Below are 16,732 nucleotides of genomic sequence, written 5' to 3'. Positions count from 1 at the left end.
TAACCTGGTGGCTAGTATATGAGGCAGATTTCTAACCTGGTGGCTAGTATATGAGGCAGACTTCTAACCTGGTGGTGGCTAGTAAATGAGGCAGATTTCTATCCTGGTGGTGGCTAGTACTTGAGGCAGATTTCTAACCTGGTGGCTAGTATATGAGGCAGATTTCTAACCTGGAGGTGGCTAGTATATGAGGCAGATTTCTAACCTGTTGGCTAGTATATGAGGCAGATTTCTAACCTGGTGGCTAGTATTATGAGGCAGATTTCTAACCTGGTGGCTAGTATATGAGGCAGATTTCTAACATGGTGGCTAGTATATGAGGCAGATTTCTAACCTGGTGGTGGCTAGTATAAGAGGCAGATTTCTAACCTGGTGGCTAGTATATGAGGCAGATTTCTAACCTGGTGGCTAGTATATGAGGCAGATTTCTAACCTGGTGGCTAGTATATGAGGTAGATTTCTAACCTGGTGGCTAGTATATGAGGCAGATTTCTAACCTGGAGGCTAGTATATTAGGCAGATTTCTAACCTGGTGGTGGCTAGTATATGAGGCAGATTTCTAACCTGGTGGTGGCTAGTACATGAGGCATATTTCTAACCTGGTGGCTAGTATATGAGGCAGATTTCTAACCTGGTGGTGGCTAGTATATGAGGCAGATTTGTAACCTGGTGGACAGTATATGAGGCAGATTTCTGACCTGGTGGCTAGTATATGAGGCAGATTTCTAACCTGGTGGCTAGTATATTAGGCAGATTTCTAACCTGGTGGTGGCTAGTATATGAGGCAGATTTCTAACCGGGTGGTGGCTAGTATATGAGGCAGATTTCTAACCTGGTGGCTAGTATATGAGGCAGATTTCTAACCTGGAGGTGGCTAGTACATGAGGCAGATTTCTAACCTGGTGGCTAGTATATGAGGCAGATTTCTAACCTGGTGGCTAGTATATGAGGCAGATTTCTAACCTGGTGGCTAGTATATGAGGCAGATTTCTAAACTGGTGGCTAGTATATGAGGTAGATTTCTAACCTGGTGGCTAGTATATGAGGCAGATTTCTAACCTGGTGGCTAGTATATGAGGCAGATTTCTAACCTGGTTTCTAGTATATGAGGCAGATTTCTGACCTGGTGGCTAGTATATGAGGCAGATTTCTAACCTGGTGGCTAGTATATTAGGCAGATTTCTAACCTGGAGGTGGCTAGTATATGAGGCAGATTTCTAACCTGGTGGCTAGTAAATGAGGCAGATTTCTAACCTGGTGGTGGCTAGTATATGAGGCAGATTTCTAACCTGGTGGTGGCTAGTATATGAGGCAGATTTCTAACCTGGTGGCTAGTATAAGAGGCAGATTTCTAACCTGGTGGTGGCTAGTATATGAGGCAGATTTCTAACCTAGTGGCTAGTATATGAGGCAGATTTCTAACCTGGTGGCTAGTATATGAGGCAGATTTCTAACCTGGTGGTGGCTAGTATATGAGGCAGATTTCTAACCTGGTGGCTAGTATATGAGGCAGATTTCTAACCTGGTGGCTAGTATATGAGGCAGATTTCTAACCTGGTGGCTAGTATATGAGGCAGATTTCTAACCTGGTGGCTAGTATATGAGGCAGATTTCTAACCTGGTGGTGGCTAGTATATGAGGCAGATTTCTAACCTGGTGGCTAGTATATGAGGCAGATTTCTAACCTGGTGGCTAGTATATGAGGCAGATTTCTGACCTGGTGGCTAGTATATGAGGTAGATTTCTAACCTGGTGGCTAGTATATGAGGCAGATTTCTAACCTGGTGGCTAGTATATGAGGCAGATTTCTAACCTGGTGGCTAGTGTATTAGGCAGATTTCTAACCTGGTGGTGGCTAGTAAATGAGGCAGATTTCTATCCTGTTGGCTAGTATATGAGGCAGATTTCTAACCTGGTGGCTAGTATATGAGGCAGATTTCTAACCTGGAGGTGGCTAGTATATGAGGCAGATTTCTAACCTGGTGGCTAGTATATGAGGCAGATTTCTAACCTGCTGGCTAGTATATGAGGCAGATTTCTAACCTGGTGGTGGCTAGTATATGAGGCAGATTTCTAACCTGGTGGCTAGTATATGAGGCAGATTTCTAACCTGGTGGTGGCTAGTATATGAGGCAGATTTCTATCCTGGTGGCTAGTATATGATGCAGATTTCTAACCTGGTGGCTAGTATATTAGGCAGATTTCTAACCTGGTGGTGGCTAGTATATGAGGCAGATTTCTAACCTGGTGGCTAGTATATGAGGCAGATTTCTAACCTGGTGGCTAGTATATGAGGCAGAATTCTAACCTGGTGGCTAGTATATTAGGCAGATTTCTAACCTGGTGGTGGCTAGTAAATGAGGCAGATTTCTATCCTGGTGGTGGCTAGTACTTGAGGCAGATTTCTAACCTGGTGGCTAGTATATGAGGCAGATTTCTAACCTGGAGGTGGCTAGTATATGAGGCAGATTTCTAACCTGGTGGCTAGTATATGAGGCAGATTTCTAACCTGGTGGCTAGTATATGAGGCAGATTTCTAACCTGGTGGCTAGTATATGAGGCAGATTTCTAACCTGGTGGCTAGTATAAGAGGCAGATTTCTAACCTGGTGGTGGCTAGTATAAGAGGCAGATTTCTAACCTGGTGGCTAGTATATGAGGCAGATTTCTAACCTGGTGGCTAGTATATGAGGCAGATTTCTAACCTGGTGGCTAGTATATGAGGTAGATTTCTAACCTGGTGGCTAGTATATGAGGCAGATTTCTAACCTGGAGGCTAGTATATTAGGCAGATTTCTAACCTGGTGGTGGCTAGTATATGAGGCAGATTTCTAACCTGGTGGTGGCTAGTACATGAGGCAGATTTCTAACCTGGTGGCTAGTATATGAGGCAGATTTCTAACCTGGTGGTGGCTAGTATATGAGGCAGATTTGTAACCTGGTGGCCAGTATATGAGGCAGATTTCTGACCTGGTGGCTAGTATATGAGGCAGATTTCTAACCTGGTGGCTAGTATATTAGGCAGATTTCTAACCTGGTGGTGGCTAGTATATGAGGCAGATTTCTAACCGGGTGGTGGCTAGTATATGAGGCAGATTTCTAACCTGGTGGCTAGTATATGAGGCAGATTTCTAACCTGGAGGTGGCTAGTACATGAGGCAGATTTCTAACCTGGTGGCTAGTATATGAGGCAGATTTCTAACCTGGTGGCTAGTATATGAGGCAGATTTCTAACCTGGTGGCTAGTATATGAGGCAGATTTCTAACCTGGTGGCTAGTATATGAGGCAGATTTCTAACCTGGTGGCTAGTATATGAGGCAGATTTCTAACCTGGTGGCTAGTATATGAGGCAGATTTCTAACCTGGTGGTGGCTAGTATATGAGGCAGATTTCTAACCTGGTGGCTAGTATATGAGGCAGATTTCTAACCTGGTGGCTAGTATATGAGGCACATTTCTAACCTGGTGGCTAGTATATGAGGTAGATTTCTAACCTGGTGGCTAGTATATGAGGCAGATTTCTAACCTGGTGGCTAGTATATGAGGCAGATTTCTAACCTGGTGGCTAGTATATGAGGCAGATTTCTAACCTGGTGGCTAGTATATGAGGCAGATTTCTAACCTGGTGGCTAGTATATGAGGCAGATTTCTAACCTGGTGGCTAGTATATGAGGCAGATTTCTAACCTGGTGGTTGCTAGTAAATGAGGCAGATTTCTATCCTGGTGGTGGCTAGTACTTGAGGCAGATTTCTAACCTGGTGGCTAGTATATGAGGCAGATTTCTAACCTGGAGGTGGCTAGTATATGAGGCAGATTTCTAACCGGGTGGTGGCTAGTATATGAGGCAGATTTCTAACCTGGTGGCTACTATATGAGGCAGATTTCTAACCTGGAGGTGGCTAGTACATGAGGCAGATTTCTAACCTGGTGGCTAGTATATGAGGCAGATTTCTAACCTGGTCGCTAGTATATGAGGCAGATTTCTAACCTGGTGGCTAGTATATGAGGCAGATTTCTAACCTGGTGGCTAGTATATGAGGTAGATTTCTAACCTGGTGGCTAGTATATGAGGCAGATTTCTAACCTGGTGGCTAGTATATGAGGCAGATTTCTAACCTGGTGGCTAGTATATGAGGCAGATTTCTAACCTGGTGGCTAGTATATGAGGCAGATTTCTAACCTGGTGGTGGCTAGTAAATGAGGCAGATTTCTATCCTGGTGGTGGCTAGTACATGAGGCAGATTTCTAACTTGGTGGCTAGTATATGAGGCAGATTTCTAACCTGGAGGAGGCTAGTATATGAGGCAGATTTCTAACCTGGTGGCTAGTATATGAGGCAGATTTCTAACCTGGTGGTGGCTAGTATAAGAGGCAGATTTCTAACCTGGTGGCGGCTAGTATATGAGGCAGATTTCTAACCTGGTGGCTAGTATATGAGGCAGATTTCTAACCTGGTGGTGGCTAGTATATGAGGCAGATTTCTAACCTGGTGGCTAGTATATGAGGCAGATTTCTAACCTGGTGGTGGCTAGTATATGAGGCAGATTTCTAACCTGGTGGCTAGTATATGAGGCAGATTTCTAACCTGGTGGTGGCTAGTATATGAGGCAGATTTCTAACCTGGTGGCTAGTATATGAGGCAGATTTCTAACCTGGTGGCTAGTATATGAGGCAGATTTCTAACCTGGTGGCTAGTATATGAGGCAGATTTCTAACCTGGTGGCTAGTATATTAGGCAGATTTCTAACCTGGTGGTGGCTAGTATATGAGGCAGATTTCTAACCTGGTGGCTAGTATATGAGGCAGATTTCTAACCTGGTGGCTAGTATATGAGGCACATTTCTAACCTGGTGGCTAGTAAATGAGGTAGATTTCTAACCTGGTGGCTAGTATATGAGGCAGATTTCTAACCTGGTGGCTAGTATATGAGGCAGATTTCTAACCTGGTGGCTAGTATATGAGGCAGATTTCTAACCTGGTGGCTAGTAGATGAGGCAGATTTCTAACCTGGTGGTGGCTAGTAAATGAGGCAGATTTCTATCCTGGTGGTGGCTAGTACTTGAGGCAGATTTCTAACCTGGTGGCTAGTATATGAGGCAGATTTCTAACCTGGAGGTGGCTAGTATATGAGGCAGATTTCTAACCTGGTGGCTAGTATATGAGGCAGATTTCTAACCTGGTGGCTAGTATTTTGAGGCAGATTTCTATCCTAGTGGCTAGTATATGAGGCAGATTTCTAACCTGGTGGCTAGTATATGAGGCAGATTTCTAACCTGGTGGTGGCTAGTATAAGAGGCAGATTTCTAACCTGGTGGCTAGTATATGAGGCAGATTTCTAACCTGGTGGCTAGTATATGAGGCAGATTTCTAACCTGGTGGCTAGTATATGAGGTAGATTTCTAACCTGGTGGCTAGTATATGAGGCAGATTTCTAACCTGGAGGCTAGTATATTAGGCAGATTTCTAACCTGGTGGTGGCTAGTATATGAGGCAGATTTCTAACCTGGTGGTGGCTAGTACATGAGGCAGATTTCTAACCTGGTGGCTAGTATATGAGGCAGATTTCTAACCTGGTGGTGGCTAGTATATGAGGCAGATTTGTAACCTGGTGGCCAGTATATGAGGCAGATTTCTGACCTGGTGGCTAGTATATGAGGCAGATTTCTAACCTGGTGGCTAGTATATTAGGCAGATTTCTAACCTGGTGGTGGCTAGTATATGAGGCAGATTTCTAACCGGGTGGTGGCTAGTATATGAGGCAGATTTCTAACCTGGTGGCTAGTATATGAGGCAGATTTCTAACCTGGAGGTGGCTAGTACATGAGGCAGATTTCTAACTTGGTGGCTAGTATATGAGGCAGATTTCTAACCTGGTGGCTAGTATATGAGGCAGATTTCTAACCTGGTGGCTAGTATATGAGGCAGATTTCTAAACTGGTGGCTAGTATATGAGGTAGATTTCTAACCTGGTGGCTAGTATATGAGGCAGATTTCTAACCTGGTGGCTAGTATATGAGGCAGATTTCTAAACTGGTTTCTAGTATATGAGGCAGATTTCTGACCTGGTGGCTAGTATATGAGGCAGATTTCTAACCTGGTGGCTAGTATATTAGGCAGATTTCTAACCTGGTGGTGGCTAGTACATGAGGCAGATTTCTAACCTGGTGGCTAGTATATGAGGCAGATTTCTAACCTGGAGGTGGCTAGTATATGAGGCAGAGTTCTAACCTGGTGGCTAGTACATGAGGCAGATTTCTAACCTGGTGGTGGCTAGTATATGAGGCAGATTTCTAACCTGGTGGTGGCTAGTATATGAGGCAGATTTCTAACCTGGTGGCTAGTATATGAGGCAGATTTCTAACCTGGTGGTGGCTAGTATATGAGGCAGATTTCTAACCTGGTGGCTAGTATATGAGGCAGATTTCTAACCTGGTGGCTAGTATATTAGGCAGATTTCTAACCTGGTGGTGGCTAGTATATGAGGCAGATTTCTAACCTGGTGGCTAGTATATGAGGCAGATTTCTAACCTGGTGGCTAGTATATGAGGCAGATTTCTAACCTGGTGGCTAGTATATGAGGCAGATTTCTAACCTGGTGGCTAGTATATTAGGCAGATTTCTAACCTGGTGGTGGCTAGTATATGAGGCAGATTTCTAACCTGGTGGCTAGTATATGAGGCAGATTTCTAACCTGGTGGCTAGTATATGAGGCAGATTTCTGACCTGGTGGCTAGTATATGAGGTAGATTTCTAACCTGGTGGCTAGTATATGAGGCAGATTTCTAACCTGGTGGCTAGTATATGAGGCAGATTTCTAACCTGGTGGCTAGTGTATTAGGCAGATTTCTAACCTGGTGGTGGCTAGTAAATGAGGCAGATTTCTATCCTGTTGGCTAGTATATGAGGCAGATTTCTAACCTGGTGGCTAGTATATGAGGCAGATTTCTAACCTGGAGGTGGCTAGTATATGAGGCAGATTTCTAACCTGGTGGCTAGTATATGAGGCAGATTTCTAACCTGCTGGCTAGTATATGAGGCAGATTTCTAACCTGGTGGTGGCTAGTATATGAGGCAGATTTCTAACCTGGTGGCTAGTATATGAGGCAGATTTCTAACCTGGTGGTGGCTAGTATATGAGGCAGATTTCTATCCTGGTGGCTAGTATATGAGGCAGATTTCTAACCTAGTGGCTAGTATATGAGGCAGATTTCTAACCTGGTGGCTAGTATATTAGGCAGATTTCTAACCTGGTGGTGGCTAGTATATGAGGCAGATTTCTAACCTGGTGGCTAGTATATGAGGCAGATTTCTAACCTGGTGGCTAGTATATGAGGCAGATTTCTAACCTGGTGGCTAGTATATGAGGCAGATTTCTAACCTGGTGGCTAGTATATTAGGCAGATTTCTAACCTGGTGGTGGCTAGTATATGAGGCAGATTTCTAACCTGGTGGCTAGTATATGAGGCAGATTTCTAACCTGGTGGCTAGTATATGAGGCAGATTTCTAACCTGGTGGCTAGTATATGAGGCAGATTTCTAACCTGGTGGCTAGTATATTAGGCAGATTTCTAACCTGGTGGTGGCTAGTATATGAGGCAGATTTCTAACCTGGTGGCTAGTATATGAGGCAGATTTCTAACCTGGTGGCTAGTATATGAGGCAGATTTCTAACCTGGTGGCTAGTATATGAGGTAGATTTCTAACCTGGTGGCTAGTATATGAGGCAGATTTCTAACCTGGTGGCTAGTATATGAGGCAGATTTCTAACCTGGTGGCTAGTATATGAGGCAGATTTCTAACCTGGTGGCTAGTATATGAGGCAGATTTCTAGCAAGCAAGCTGCAGAGTGTCACAACCTGTGCTTGTCACCCTTGCAGCTGGGTCACTTACCGCTCCTGTGGCCAGTCAGCTCGCTCCCTAAGCACGGGTTGTTCAGGGGGGGCATGCCCAAACCAAGGTGCTTTTATATCCAGGTACAGAGACATTTATTAATGGAACCAATTGTTTACTTATGTGACAAGGATGTAATAACATCAGCAGCTCCTGCTGCTCTGAGGAAATGACTTATAGCCCTGTGAGCAGGTGATGGATCCTGGGCCTGGCCTATCGTATGTCCAACGCTTGCAGCCTGTTCATATAGAGAAAAATTACATGGTTACATGGATATGGTAACAAAGACGCAAGAACTCCATTCCAGCCTCGCTCCAACACTAAGTAAAGATCCCATTTCATTTCATTGCCTGACCCTATTTATTCCTCCACGTTTGTGGTGCGGTAAATGCACGAGGCTGTAATGCTCTGACCTGATTTCTCTGTACATATAAAGCACAGCGTGGCTCATCGTCATTTGCTAGGAGAATTTTACAGCCACAGATGATAAGAGGAGCAAATCTGCTTTTTCCCGTTAGAGGCTCATTTTCCAGACGAGAGGTGTAATAAGCCCAGAGACCAGCAATGTTTTCTTATACCGGATTAAAGTATTTTCTGTTCTGTGCTTTCTCTGTGGTTAATAGAAGGTTAAATCCTGGTAATGGAACCAGCAGATTGTGTGACTACTTTAGTAACCACTGTAGAACAAGTGAGACAATGCGGGGGAGGGGGGGGGGAACAACCCAGGCAGACAACATGCAGAATCTGCCCCCCCTAAGCACCATCATCAGTCACTGTGGCCTGGAATGTTCATATTACCTTGGCGAGTGGTTAGTCCGTCCTAGCACTAAATTAGATGCCCTAATATATAGTTCCCGTAAACGCAGGGCTGCCTGTGGAATTGCTTGTTTAATAACCAGGAATGCTGGGTAATGTATAGTAGGTTGCTCACTCCCTGCAGTGCCGGCTGTGCTATCAGTATTGGGGCGAGAGAATTCACCAGGATTGGGGCGAGAGAGCCAGATGATGCTGGGCTGCTCCCGGGACTAGTTCCTGCACTGGTGGCTCCTCCCCTGTGACAGGAGATGGCAGTTTGGTGTCACCACCTCCGAGGGTGACACCAGGTGTAGCCCGCACACCCCTTAGCAATGCCACTGTTTTTCACCTCCTAATTCATTGTTCTTTCCTCTACCAATGTTTGGTGTTTTAGTAATAAACCAGAGAATATGTAGCTGGGCGATGGTTTGGAACGATTGTTTGGAGTCTGAGTCAGTCATGTTGCAATGTTTGGACAATTTGGTAAGAAATAACCGTATTGATCGGTAAGATCTGCGCTGTATTTTGTTTGTTTTATTTCTGACGCAACAAATAAAAGCTCTCGTGGCTGCCATTTCTCCCAGACTGTATTCGTGTATCAATTCCTCTCCTTGTCCAGCGAGGCAGAATGTGCCTGGAGCTCTTAGAACAAATTATAACAATATTAAAAAGTAATCTAGGTTAAAATCTTCTCCCTCCAACCTCAAAGTATATTGTTTACCGAGCTGATTATTTTCTTCGGTATTCAACTGGAATAAATCACTGATCTCCTCAGACATCTATGATTTGCAATTATTTTTCTTACGGTTTCATTTTTAAATCATAAATATTCAATTTCCCCGAGATTGTCTGAGCTTGAAAACAACGGCACGGAGTGATCTGTGGACGTACAAATTAGGAGGAACAATAGCAGCGCAAATGGAGGAGGCTGCCTCGGTGACGACGTGAAATGAAACTCGCCTTGCGCGGAAAGAGACGAAAGGCAATCAGAATTAATAAGGCGGCCAATGGTAATGAAATCTCTTAAAGAACTCAGTTCAATTCACAAAACTTCAAAGTGTAATCATTGCAGAGAAGACCCCCTCCCCCCCCCCCCTTACTTTGTGTTTTGGATGAAAGTGAATTTTTGCAACGTTCCTTGTCCTTGTGGCTCATTTAACTCCCTTATTCCCCGGAAGGGAGACAACATAGGGATTCAGTGTGATAGTCTATTATACTGTGTGTCAAAGGTACAGAATCTCTATACCATTTATTTACTGTCATTTACCCCAAGTTTACGGAATAGTTGGTATAGGAAGAGCGGTCTGGATGGTGCAGATACAGCTACATGCCCTTCCTGCAAATGAGTTGTGCTGTGTATTTCATCTTTTATATAACATGTATGCCTGGAAGAGGAAATAGAATGATTACCCTGATTAAATGCTCCAAGTATAACATTTAAGGTTAGAAACCAGATAAATTTCACAGCCAAATGCTGAATATCATTTATATTTCATGGAACAATGTAGAAATGTTTCCTCACCTCCAAGATTTGTACATTCTGCTATATCATCCGGAGCAGTCGGTGCCGCGGAATTGGTATGATTTACCGCCAGACCCATGGCCAGCGGTTGGAATACCGACAGTGGCATCCAGGCAGAGGAGGAAATACCAATCGTCCTAAGGTAAGTATTGACTAACCAAATTCTATCCCCTAATCCTAACCCTCCCTTAGGAGTGCCTAACCCTAACCTTCCACCCCAGTGCCTAACCCTAACCCCCTTTCCCCGCTGCCTAATTCTAAATCCCCCGGGGGGTGCCTAACCCTAAATCCTCCCCGGGGGTACCGTACCCTAACCATCCCTTCCCCTAGCCTAAACCTAACCTCCTGGGGTGGTCCCTATGTGCCCCGCGGAAACCCTAAACCTAACCCACCCCCCCCCCCCACAGCTATCCAATGCTTGGCGCCCGGCGTCCCTTCGATCAGGATGCTGGGCGCCGGGTCTCCCGGCGTCGGTAAAATGAGAGGCGTCAAGATTTAGACGCCTTTCATTTAACCCTCATCAGGATTAAGCCGTTGGGAAGCCACCTGTCGGGATTAGGCCCGCCGGCTTCCCGACTGAATAGCGGTGCTGCAGCATCGCCTCTCCTTATCAGCTGGGACAGAGTGGGGACAGGGGCGTAGGAACAGGGGGGGGCAATGATTTCTGTTGGGTGTGTTTTGAACCCCCATGGACTCCTACACAAAACCGAACGGGGATGAAGCACCTTGGAGAGAGATAAAATGGAGAAACATACTGTAAGTCCCAGCCAATCAGCTTCTGACTACAGGCTGGTTGGGACTTCTCTTTCTCCACTTTATTGCTCTCCAAGGGGCCTATTTATCAATTTTATTTTTACTAAATTTAGTATCACAAAAATGTATTAATGGGCAATTGGAGTAGTTTTCATGAAAAACTACTCTATGCCCTTTGATTCGCATATTTTTAGTATGCAGATCGCATTTCCTATACCTGTAATGGAAAATGGGATCTGCATGAGATTTACTAAAAATATATTGTAAATAAATAATTGGGAAAGCCCTGTTATGATAAAACCATCTTCAGATGATCAATGGAAAAAAAAATAGTACAAAACAAAAAAAAACCCTTACCTGCATTCAGGGACCGGCGCTCGGTGTTCTGATGAGGTCCTCTAGGGCTCCGGTCAGCTGGTCTCCGGGCTCCTGCACTGTGACCCAGGTCAGCTGCTGCATAGAGCAACTGGCTGGGGTCACAATGCAAGAGCCGGGAGACCAGCTGACCGGAGCCCCAGAGGGAGGACTTTACTGGAGCACCAATCACCGAGGTAAGTGTAAATGAGGGAGGGGGGGGGGGCGCAGCAGTCTCATTGTAGCCAGATCGTAGCACACACCAGATATTATGGGCGGGATGTACTAAATGCGATATAAACCCTGTTTTCGGGGTTTTACTGCATTTTCCATATGTACTATTGGGTGGCCATTGGGGCTCCGATGCGGAGGGTAACCCTATGGGCTTCTACCGCATTGCGCTGGTATGAGGGATCGGATCCCTCTCAGCATTCCCCGAGGCCGCCGTGTCACTCGGCGCATTTGCAGATGGACTCCTGTGTCATAAGCCCGGAAATCCAGGAGCAACGCTGATCGCAAAGGACAGCTCTTATCGGAAGAGCTGTCCTTTTGCTATACTGATCGCATATGTTAGTACATATATAGGGATGCGGTGACTGACGGGATGTACTCCGCAGGGTTAGTACATCCCACCCTAAAGCACATACCATAACCAGTGAGGCAGTGACTACAGATTTAAAAATACTCCCAATCAAATGAGATTAGGCTGTCAACAAAATCTGAATAAAAACTAGGTTAATGACTATGAAAAATGTACATTTTTAAGATGAATAATTTAATTTATCTATCTAACAGATATTGTACTAATTGGTAGTTAATATATATAATATTATTTATTTAATAGTGTATAAATACATTTTTATAGTAAAATAAACAATGAAACCGGGGTAGGCCAACCCCAGAAACACTGATAAAACTTTACATAGGATTGGGAACCTGTGTATATCTACAGTCACTGTTACAACTATTAAAGTAAAATGAGATCCCAAACACGAGAAAAACAGGCTCCAGGCCCTATAGTAGTTCTTGGCCTTTTTGCCCACCATGAAATTTTCGTTCCAATGCCCTAAGTGAGGACAATGGAAATGAAAACAGTGACGTGTTTTAATGCATCCGAATACTTGAATAATCAAGTTGAGGATAGATAAGCACCCTGTTTGTTATGTAATTTTGTCAGGTACAGTAAGTTAAGGGTTAATAGCTGGAGGGGGGGTGCGGTCAGTTAATGGTCACTTGAGGAGTATAAGCCTATAGTAGGATTTAGGGGAGGGCTTAGAGGCCCCATATAAATAGTCTGGTGAGAGGAGACAACTTCCTCTTTCCAGTTTATTCAATCCCCCTCCCCACCCGCCCGTGTGAGCTGTTTTGTGTCATTTTTTTTTTTTTTTGGATTGTGTATTTGTCTGTGGTTTCTCCCAACAGATAGAGGTGCAGCCTGTGCTCCAGAGCGGCCTATTATTAGTGCAGGAGTGCCTGGGTAGCATCTTTCTTTTGAGGGCGGCCAGTTTGTTGCCGCCTACACTGGGGACCGGGTCTCCGTTCCAAGGGAGGGGCTTAGGCTGTGCCAATTAAGGGATGGTCCTGCCTCAGGTCAGTCTGCGCTGGGCGAGGATCTGCCCCTATTAGTTAGTATTAGTATACATCAGGCTGTGGCCTCGGAGCTCTGCTTTCTTCTTGCCACCTATTCTAAATTTTTATTTGATCAATAAATTCTGGCTGTGACCTCTTTTAATTCCATATACATGTGTCCGTGTGTTTATTTCTAGGTTTAGGCTTAAGTTAAGTTAACAAAAGGAATAGTAAAACAAATGGGTGACTTATAACACTAATAATTATTAATAATATATTGGTTGGCCTGCTAATTGTGTTGGTTACATTTTAGTGACAGATTTGTACACACTCTACATGCAACATTGTCTCTCATCCACGGGCCACACCCATTGTGACATAGACATACCCCTAAAGTGACATGGACACTTCCCCTATTCGGAGCAGGTGACTGTCGCTATTTGGCAATCTTAATTGTGGAGAGATATGCCATTCAGCTATGTCAGAGGTCTTGAAACTCTGCACCCTAACGGTACAGGTTGTAAGGATAACGATCCTTGGGTACAGGTGACAGCAGTCATTTGATTTACCCATCTGTGCTCATGGATATTCTTAAAACCTGGACTGTTAAGGTGCATTGAGGACCGAGCTTAGGAATCTCTGAGCTAAGTACATTTTGTTGAGTAAAAATACAAATAACATTGAGCGAAAGGACATTTAGAGCCAGAAGATATCAGCAATCATGGAACAAACAGGGATTTATATATGGAAATGTGCTTTTAATGCAACAGTTGTGATACATTTCTACCATAAAGGACTTGCATAAAATACCAATATGTAACGAGCCATCAGATTTGTACGCTATCAGCATTAATCTGTACATATCACCCGCTGCCAGAGAAATGATGAAAGTCATGGCACATGGTATAATCTAATTCCCAAGATCTCATCTGGCTGAAGATAAGAGAGCAAAACACTTGTGTGATTTTTTTTTTTTCTCCCTTTCTCTTCAAAATTCTCATTTATGAGAGACCATGTTTCACAGCTCTAAGTGATTGTTCTGCGCCCGGCAGTTGTAGATTGCAGCCCCGGCGTGGTTAATGATTTCTGAGGTGAGTCCGATGCCTGGTTCGGTGGCGGACGGCGACAGCTCGCGTGAGTTTAATGAGAATCCCAGCATGGCCCGATGACACCAGGGGAGGGGAGAAATAAATTAGAGGCCCAGGTCCTGGCAGAGAATATGCATAAAGACACTTAATGGAGTCTGGAATACAGAATTAATCACTTGTAATGATTGGGGTTTTGCGAGAATATTTGATGTAATCTCATTTATAAATATTTTCAGCTGAATGATAAATGAACCCAGAGAAAGTCAGTTAACAAAGGCTGAATTTATGATGAGCGAGAGGTGTTCAGGGCTAGAGGGGAATAAGAAGCAGCTTATAGATTCTTATCTGATGATAATGCTCCATGTTGAACTCTTCCAGCTAAGTGGGGAAGTTTCATGCATCTGTTTAGTGAAGGATTTTCTATGTGCATTAATTAATCGTCCACTAATCTGGCTGTATACATAACATTAATGGAACTATGCGGAACAACACATTGTTATTAAAAGGAGATTTTTCTTGGCTGTTAAACTTTTTAAATACAACATGACGGAAATGCATGAAAACTGCAGCAAAGATAACATCACAAAAAAAGTTGCTAAACCCACAGAAAACATTGTGCCTGGTACAGATTTGCGCGCAAAGGCGATGCCACGTAGTTGAGAGTTCTCTAAAGAAAAACCTACAGCGCACGTGTTATACAGAGCGTACGCATAAAGGCGCTTTTGCGATCGAGGCGGACGGTGATCAGAAACGTCTTGGAAAAGTGATGAGCGTTCCCGGGCGGTGACTGGGAGGTGGCCAAACAGACGTGCACAGATGGTCCTTCTTATGGGTGTGTTATGGGCGTGTCAATGCAAGCAGTTGTGCACACAGACGCACAGCTGTAGCCATAGGAAGCCATGATGGTCAGATGGAGAAGCTGCAGCAGTCATAGGATTGGGGTAAGTAGTGAATGTGCGAGCGATGGTGGGGGTCTACGGATGCAACAGTCGGTATTACAGCACACATGGACGCTAAAAGTGGGCGTCTCAGACCTTGCGCATTCGGCCCCACAGACGTATACAAGGCAGTGGCGTCACAAGGGGGGTGCGGTGGGTGCGGGCCGCAATGGGTGTCACCCTCTAAGGGGGTGACACCAAAATCCGACTCATCCCCGCCCCCCGCTCAGCAGTGCCTGCACTGCAGGGAGACGCCAGGCTGGAGAGGCGCTCTCCCTGCAGCAGCTGCTGAGACAGCTTTTACTTCTGCCGGCTGCCGCTGCGCCTGTCTCAGTGAGACAGCCAGCGGCAGCCTACTATACAGTAAGTGGCAAGTGCGGCTGTGCTCTTCATACAGTCCCCTACATGTGGGGGGGGGAGGAGCGCTAGAGGCGGCACGGGGCTGATTACCTGCTGTAAACAGTGTAAAGACGATCAGCCTGACTGAAGCCGCCGGGGTGGATCATGGCAGCTGAGCTCCTGCTCCTCCTCTCTTCAGTGAGTCACCTCCCTCCCTGTCTGACAGATCGTCACGCTGGGAGCAGCAGGGACAGTCTACAAAACATTTGCCAGTTTACAAGTGTATTCAGACACTGTTGATTACACTTGAATACTGACAAGTAGTTTGTACACTGTCCCTGCTTCTTCCCGTGACCCTCTGAGCTCCCAGTCAGAGAGGATGAGAAGGAGCTGGGAGACAGCGAGCAGCCAGCACAGTGACTATGGTCTAATGTATACAGTAGGTGTAATGGGAAGTAACTAATTCAGTGAGGAGAGAGTCTATGCTGGGGATGGTGTATTAATGTATGTGCGTGGGTATACTCATTGTGTTTCTGTATATATAAGGGGTGTATTCATGTTATGGGTTATATGTGGGTCAATGATGCTCTCTGTATTATCTGGCGGTTACTACGATGCTCTCTGAATTATCTGGTGGTTACCATGACGCTCTCTGCATTATCTGGCGGTTACTACAATGCTCTCTGTATTATCTGGCGGTTACCATGACGCTCTCTGTATTATCTGGCGGTTACTACGATGCTCTCTGCATTATCTGGCGGTTACTACAATGCTCTCTGTATTATCTGGCGGTTACTACAATGCTCTCTGTATTATCTGGCGGTTACTACGATGCTCTCTGCATTATCTGGCGGTTACCATGACGCTCTCTGCATTATCTGGCGGTTACCATGACGCAGTCTGCATTATCTGGCAGTCACTGTTACACTCTATGCAATACAATAGGGGGCATTACTTCTGGGGGTAATATTATAGGGGGCATTACCACTACCATTGTGGGCACTATTAGGGGGCATTACTAATGGGGGCACTACTACAGGGAGCATTACTTTTGATGGCACTACTAATGGGGGCATTACTACTAGGGGCATTTCTACTGAGGGCATTAATAATGGGGTCACTACTATAGGGGGCACTACTATAAGGGGCATTACCACTACCGCTGGGGGCACTATTAGGGGGCATTACCACTGGGGACATTGCATAGGGGCACTGCATAAGGGGCACTACATACGGGGCACCACTACTGGGGGCATTGTGTAAATGTGTCTGCTGGACTGGTATTTGGGGAGAGTTTGCGGAGCTGCGCATCAATTTTTTTTTTTTTTGGTGGGGTGGGGGGGGTGTCACCATGAGTTATAGCACCGGGTGACACCAACACTAGTGACGCCTCTGATACAAGGGAAGGAGTTTTAGCAGCATTTGCATAAAGGTACAGATGGCCTGCCGCCATTATACGCTGCTGCTGCGTGCGCTTCTGCGTC

The sequence above is a fragment of the Taudactylus pleione genome, unplaced genomic scaffold (assembly GCF_031769625.1).
Source record: "Taudactylus pleione unplaced genomic scaffold, aTauple2 ptg000153l, whole genome shotgun sequence".
In the NCBI taxonomy this organism is placed as follows: domain Eukaryota; kingdom Metazoa; phylum Chordata; class Amphibia; order Anura; family Myobatrachidae; genus Taudactylus; species Taudactylus pleione.
Note: the sequence above shows the minus strand (reverse complement) of the source record.